The 6,800-nt window shown below is 52.3% G+C and overlaps 1 protein-coding gene across 1 annotated transcript in view; it reads left to right on the top strand.

The window, feature by feature from the left end:
* Positions 1-2,851: 2,851 nt before the first annotated feature.
* The window catches only part of DLGAP2 (DLG associated protein 2), a 177,838-nt gene continuing 173,889 nt past the window's right edge, over positions 2,852-6,800 (top strand). Inside the window, exon 1 of the mRNA XM_047091590.1 lies at positions 2,852-2,909. The gene's annotated coding sequence lies outside the window, so the exon portion shown is untranslated. The remainder of the gene's footprint in view (positions 2,910-6,800) is intronic.

Below are 6,800 nucleotides of genomic sequence, written 5' to 3'. Positions count from 1 at the left end.
AGGTCGGTGCAGAGCAAGCAGAGCCGCTGGCCCAACACACTGCCCACGCTTCTTTCCCAGGTGACATTTGCCTTAGTGACATTGGTGAGGCAGAGGGTTCCCTTCCCGAGCACGGACGGGGCCAGAAGAAAGATCCCCGAGAGGATGTGCATGCAGGTGTCCCTGGATCGGGCCCAGGGATCGAAGCCAAGGCCTGTGAAAGCGGGTGTCCGAGCAGGACGGTGTGGCCCGCCCCCCTTAGCTCGTCCGTCGCACATCCGATGGCGCCCAGGGTAGATGCCGGGGACGGCAGGGCGGCGGGCACACAGGCACTGCCCGTGCATCTCCGCGGCACTGCCGTCTGGGTCAGGTTCCGGCTGGGAGATGGTGCAGATACGGTGAAAACACATTTAAGCTGAAAGACAAGGCCTGGTTGGGCGAGGCGGGACGGAGCCACTGCTTGTGCCCACACACACTTGAAGCGAAGCCTTATCAGCTAGGAGGCAAACCAGAGCCAGAAAGCTTGAATGCATTTACCCCCAACCCATATCCTAGTTTTCTAACTGTGGAGGGTTCGCCTGGTTAACCTGCTTCTAGGCCTTGTTCAGTTTTGGTCTGATAAAGGACAAGAGCAGAGGCAAAATCGGCAGTTAATCATTCCCACCTTTAAAAGTCAGGACCGACTGGGGCGCTGGGTGGCTCAGTCGGTTAAGCGTCCAACTTCGGCTCAGGTCGTGATCTCGGGGTCTGTGAGTTCGAGCCCCGAGTCGGTCTCTGTGCCGACAGCTCAGAGCCTGGAGCCCGCTTCAGATTCTGTGTCTCCCTCTCTCTCTGTTCCTCCCCTGCTCATGCTCTCACTCTGTTAAAAATAAATAAATATTAAAAAAAAAAAGTCAGGACCGACCTTCAAACCCACTCACCGTCACCTGGGGAATGTTCTCGAAATAATGCGACAGCCCCGTGTTCAGCTGCGGCTAAAGCTTTGTGAGTGCCGTGTGAGCTTTCTGTCGGCGGCCTGCGTGTGCTTGGTGTGTTTGCAGGCCGGCCTCTCGTGCGTTTGATTTCCACAGCCGGCTCAGCGTCCACTCACCCTTCCAGTCCGTTCTGCGGAAGCTTGCCCTGTGTTGCTTTCTGCTGTGTACGTGTGTGTCTGAGCTAAGGCGAACGAGGTCTGCAGGCGGAGGCTGGCTGTTTTGGTTTATTCTCCTAATTCCATTCCTCCCCAACTAATGCAGACTGCTTCCAAGTTGGCCGCCCGGGCTGCGTGACCACGGTCGCCATGGCAACTGTATTTAATTAGAAGTGTGCATTCCGTTGCATTCTAGCTCTAAAGAGACGAAAGCACAGCCGTGTCTGGTCTAATGTTATACCTAACGTGCTCATCTGACGGGCCAGCTCTGGAGCAGACCGGTCACGAGCAGGAAGACACAGCTGCAAAGTGCACAAAGTCGCTGCTGCTGTGGGAAAATGGGGCGTGGTCAAATCACGTTAAGTGACTTTAGTGAGCTGTCTTGTAAATACTTGATTGACCCAGTTCACACACCACTCGTGTACAAAAGTATAACACATGTCACTTTTAAAGCAACGGCCGGAAGATCCCATAACATGAAATTCCACCGCAGGCTTGCGTGAGAAGTGCCCGTCGCCTCGGGACCATCTCTCATTGCCAGCCTTGCATCTGCCTTTCTTAACGTCCCGTAAACGTACGGAAAATGCTGATTTGCTGAACCGAAGATGGTGACAGCCCATGTGGGTTCGATCACAATGTACCCGAATGAACCCTTCTGCAGGCGACAGCATGGTTAACCATATTTAATATTGCTAGCAGGATCTAAGCGTGGGATATTTATTTGCCTTAAAACTTATGAACACCGGAAGCCTGCATAAGTGCACGTGGGAAAATTATATTTATGGGATATATGCCAAAGTATGTATTTACTACATACGTAACGTATGCCCAGAAGAGCCCTTGCCTGAAGCTGCCTGTCTCCGTATGGAGATTAGCCAGCTATGCCTCTCACCTCTGACTGGGTGTGGGGGTCCGGGTGGAGGCTAGGGCAACCCAGGCGGAGGCTAGGGCAGCAGACTGCTCTAATCCGGTGCCCCAGGGGCCAGCTGGGTAAAGAACCCAGGTCCCTGCATCTCCCTGGCCCTGCCATCCCATCTGGGCAGGAAGGGCAGTGCTAGATGACCCCCAAGACCTTTTACCCCCACGTGATGATGTCACTGCAGGCACATGCTGTCTGCTTTTGCAGTATATGCCACTGAGCAACTGAACATCAGTGCCGGTGACCTGACGTGTTCTCCCAACAGAAGGAGACAGATTTCATGTTTGGGATGTCGACCTTAAGATTAACTAATGTTAGGCGTGAACACGGTAACTGCAGGCTTTGAATATTGCTGAAGGAGCCTCAGTGTAGAACTTTATGGACAAGAGAGGTAGTGTCATCCTGGGCAGTGCAACGCTCACCCAGGATTCAAGGGGCTGGAGGTGGCGGGGGCGGGGGGGATGGAAGCAGAGTGTGGCCGACTCTGCAGACGAAGTCTAATAAATCTGCAGAAGAGCTCAGACTTCTTATCTGTTATTTATTAAACCCAAGGTATAGCGGAGACTCACGGACGCCCTGCCCGGGTGGACACCTGCACGGGACAGCCATGCACCACGTTCCAGTGCTGTGTTCATAGAGGGGGCGCCCGTGCCAAGGTTACAGCTTGGCAGGGACCTCTGAGCAGTGCCCTTGGAGCAAAGAGGCGCGAATCTCTCGTGTTTGGGCATTGGGGGTGCGGCGTGTTGGGGACGCGCTGAGCTAACTGCCATCCACTCCTGAAATGTATTAAAGAGTGACTCTCTCTCTCTCTTGCAGAGGAAGAGGGCGGGGACCTGGTCCAGCCGGGCATCAGCTTTCCGGGGCCGGCAGAGGAGGATCTAGGTAGAGTACACAGCTCGGCCCCGGTGACTGCACAGATCAGACACGGCGGGCACGCCCCGGGCCGGGTGGCGCTCTGCACCTCACAGACGGGATCCCCACCGCAAAAACGGGTTAAGCAAGCGTGTGACTTTGCGCGTCCTAATTTCAAGAACGGAGTAAGATGTGGTGAACATTTTGAATAGTTTGTAAACATTATAGAAGCTGTAGGTGAGAACACGTTGGCTCCAAATCACCACAGATGAATCGCTGAGGCAGCTAACTATTATTAATAATCATCGAGCTGTTGGCATCATTGATACGTGTGTGAGATGGCACCTCTCGCCTTTGCTCCCTTGTGACTAAAACTTGCTCTCAGTGGATCTGAGGAAGGGAAGAGCTCCTCATTTATGGTTCTTACGAGCTCTTTCACCCGACTTGAGACAGCAGATTACTGCGGGCCAGCCCAGCGCGCACCGGGGTGTGGATGCTGAGCGTGGCACGTGCCCTCTTGCCCGTAAGCTCCAAATTACCGTCACAGCGTTTTTCCTGTGGAGATTTTCTTTTTATGCCACATCACAGACACAATCGAGCCAGTGCTCTTTTTGGCCATCTTCACTTGACGTGGATCATGCTTACGTGAAAAGGGGCCAGTATTTCTGTAAGACATGTGGAGTGTTGAATAAATTCAACATCCAACAGCAACTGAGAAAATACGCCCTACCCGTGGCTCCATGCTGTCTGCCCCACGCTGTGCGATGGCCTAAAAGATGCCAAGCTGTTCTCCCAGGTCACCGATGGTCCTGGGCTGTCACAGCCCTCGGGGCTGAATTATGGAACATAAGGATGGTTTATGCTTGAATTTGAATTTTTCCTAATTTATTTCAGACCTTTAGCCAGTGAATCTATTGCCCATTTGATTGGCTTAAAGAATAATATTGGAAAGTCAAAGAGGCCATTTGTATAAAGCTGTGATTTCTTTTAAAGAAAATTAGGGGCACCTGGGTGGCTCAGTCGGTTAAATGTCCGACTGTGGCTCAAGTCACGATCTCGTGGTTTGTGCGTTCGAGCCCCGCGTCGGGCTCTGTGCCAACAGCTCAGAGCCTGGAGCCTGCTCCCGGTTCTGCGTCTCCCTCTCTCCGTGCCCCTTCCCTGGTCACACTCTGTCTCTCTCTCTCAATAATAAGTATTAAAAGAAAATTGTAAAGAAAATCAGAAGCAAAAAAAAATTTTCTTTTCAATGAGATTATAAGTACAGATTTAGTTGTAGAAGAGTAACTATTTTCCACTGTGATCAAGTCCAAAATTTACTTCTAACTTGCCGTTCTAAACAAGCCTTTCTTTACTCAGAAATATGCAAACCAGGTTATCTTTACTTCTTACTAGAGAGCGAACTGGCTCATGTGGATGGGCGTGCGTTATTTTTTGTTCCACTCGGTGGCGCTCTCCGTCACCCCGAGCAATCACCAGGAAGCAGGTCTAAAGAGGCGTCCGGTGAATGTACGATTCCGTCAACTTTTGTGTCCCTGGGACTTTGGCGGTTCACCTGCACTCGTGCTGTGTCTGGACGTCTTTAGATCACCATGTGCCTGTGGTGCCGGTTCCTTTCTGTGACCGCCTCAGAACAGGGGACATGGGCCAGAACAGAGGAGGGGTGTGCGTCTTTAAGCCACATTTTGTGGCCGGCAGGGATTTGGTGCCGACAGTCAGCAGCCAGGAGGAACTCAGGGGAGAGCCAGGGCGCATCCCTGAGAGCTGGTCCACCTTGGGGGAGACGCCTTTTCTCGGCTAAATCACGGCACGCTGGGCCTTGTGTAACACGGGACAGCGTCCCGGAGGGGCGTAGATGACCAAGCAGCGGCACAAAGCCAAAAGCTTGTGGGGATCACATTGGAAGCACAGGTCCCACCGTGTTCTTACTGCCGAGTCCCAGACGGGGAGTTTAAATATGTTCCTGGTCACGCGAACGGAGTGTGGAGAGGTAAGTACAGGGATTGAAGGGGTCAGAGCGTCTCACTGGCAGCATGACATGGGCCGCATTGTACAGACACAAGGTATTTTGTCGTGTTGGTAAAATATGCACAGCGTAAAATTCATCATTTTGACCCTTTTCAGTGTGTGTGTTCGGGGACGTGGAATACATTCACAGTCACCCAACAGGGTGATTGTCACCCGTCCCCAGATCTCTTTCCATCTTCCCAAACCCAACTCCGCACCCAGGAGCAGGTACTTCCCGCCCCCCCCCCCCACCCCATCCTCCTCTCTGCTTCTGTGAGTTTGACTATTTTAGATTCCCGGTCTGAGCGGGGTCATGCAGTATCTGTTGCTCTGTGACTGACTTCTTTCACTCTGTAGAATGCCCTCAGGATTCGGCCATATCGTAGCACGTGACGGAACTTCCCTCCTTGTTAAGGCTGCGTAATACTCCGTCGTATGAATCGACCACATACAGTCTGCCCCTTCATCCCTTAATGGACACGTGTGTTACCTCCACCTCTAGGCCACGATGCGTAATGCTGTCAGACGCACAGACTCTCTTCAGGACCTTGCCTTTGTCTTTTAGAATTGCTGGATCCTAAGTTTGTTCTGAGGAACGTCCGTACTGTTTAGGAACAAAAAGTGTTTGGTGAGCTGCTTGTGTGGTCTGGCCGTGAGGGGATGACGATTACAAGCATGTCAAGACAGTTGGATTTTAGAGGCGGAAAGAAAGATGAGGATCTGGGGAGCGTCGGCCACAAGGAGCTCGCAGACACACATCCAGTTTTCCCACGCGTGGTGCTGAACGAGCAGGCGTGGCGTGACTTGGACGCACGCGGAGGTGGCCCCGGTCGGGGACATGCACCAGTGGGTCCGGCCATCCTTCTCAGCCCATTCACCGAAACACTGGGTGTCCACCGTGGTTCTCACTAGACGGAGCCACCTGGGGAGTATTTAGAAATATGGAGACCCGGTCCCACGCCGGGACGTTCCGATGCGTGGTTGCCTCTGAGGGTTCCCTGCGTGACTCGAGTGTGGCCCGGGGCAGGGAACGCTGGTGTCAAGGGCACAAACGATACTCTACTCGACAGCAAGGAAGGCAGCTAGGGCGGCTCAGTGGGAGGAAGGGGGGAAGGGCTGAGTCACGTTCCCACTGCTGCTAGAGTCGCTAGTCAGGAACAAATGCCAACTCGTAGACTTTTTCTTTTTTTCAAATCCCCTCTGCCTGTAGCCCCTGAAGCGGATGGGTCTTTACAGGTCTTCTGTCTTGAATGCACGGCTCTCCCATCCTCCTGCCCCACATCCACGTTAACGGCCGTGGCTGTGGAAGGAGGACGTATCGTTTCCGAAATGTGTGGCCGCTCCTCAGGGCAGCTCGGGCTACATCCGTACAGCGGTGAGGTTACAGGAGGGGTGAGCAGTACTCATTGCAAATCCCAAAATTGTCCTTCGTGACAGACAATTCGGTAAAGAAATAGGAGAATGGGCTCCGGCTCCTCCTGAGCCCCATTAAGGGTGCATGCGTGCTGCAGAACTCACATAATGCAGCGTATGGAAGTAGGAAGATAAAGCAGGTTGCTTTAGAATTAATCTGAAGTCAGCGGTAAAAGTGAATTGATTTAGCACCTTCTCAATGACTACAAGAGAAGAGCCCACTTCTCCCAGGGAAAGGGTTTGAGGGAAGACCTTCAGACACACTGAGATCAGCTTGCTCTCTCTGCCGGTCATTTTTGTGACACCGTTCTCTTGAACGTTATATTTAAATCAGATGTGGAGAGTTGCCAGTTTATAAGCATTTATGAGGACTGCAATATTGGCCTAGATTTTACGCTGGCAAGTCAGCTGCAAAGTGAAATTTTTTTTAAAAGGCGAGATTAAATGATCAAAGAAGAGTAGGTACATATTATATGAGACACAACACAAGGAAAAGGGGTGGAC

The sequence above is a fragment of the Lynx rufus genome, unplaced genomic scaffold, assembly GCF_022079265.1.
Source record: "Lynx rufus isolate CCGP_SWC_20201006 ecotype Redwood Valley unplaced genomic scaffold, mLynRuf1.p SCAF_3, whole genome shotgun sequence".
NCBI lineage: Eukaryota > Metazoa > Chordata > Mammalia > Carnivora > Felidae > Lynx > Lynx rufus.
This window is presented reverse-complemented; position numbering and strand designations above follow the sequence as displayed.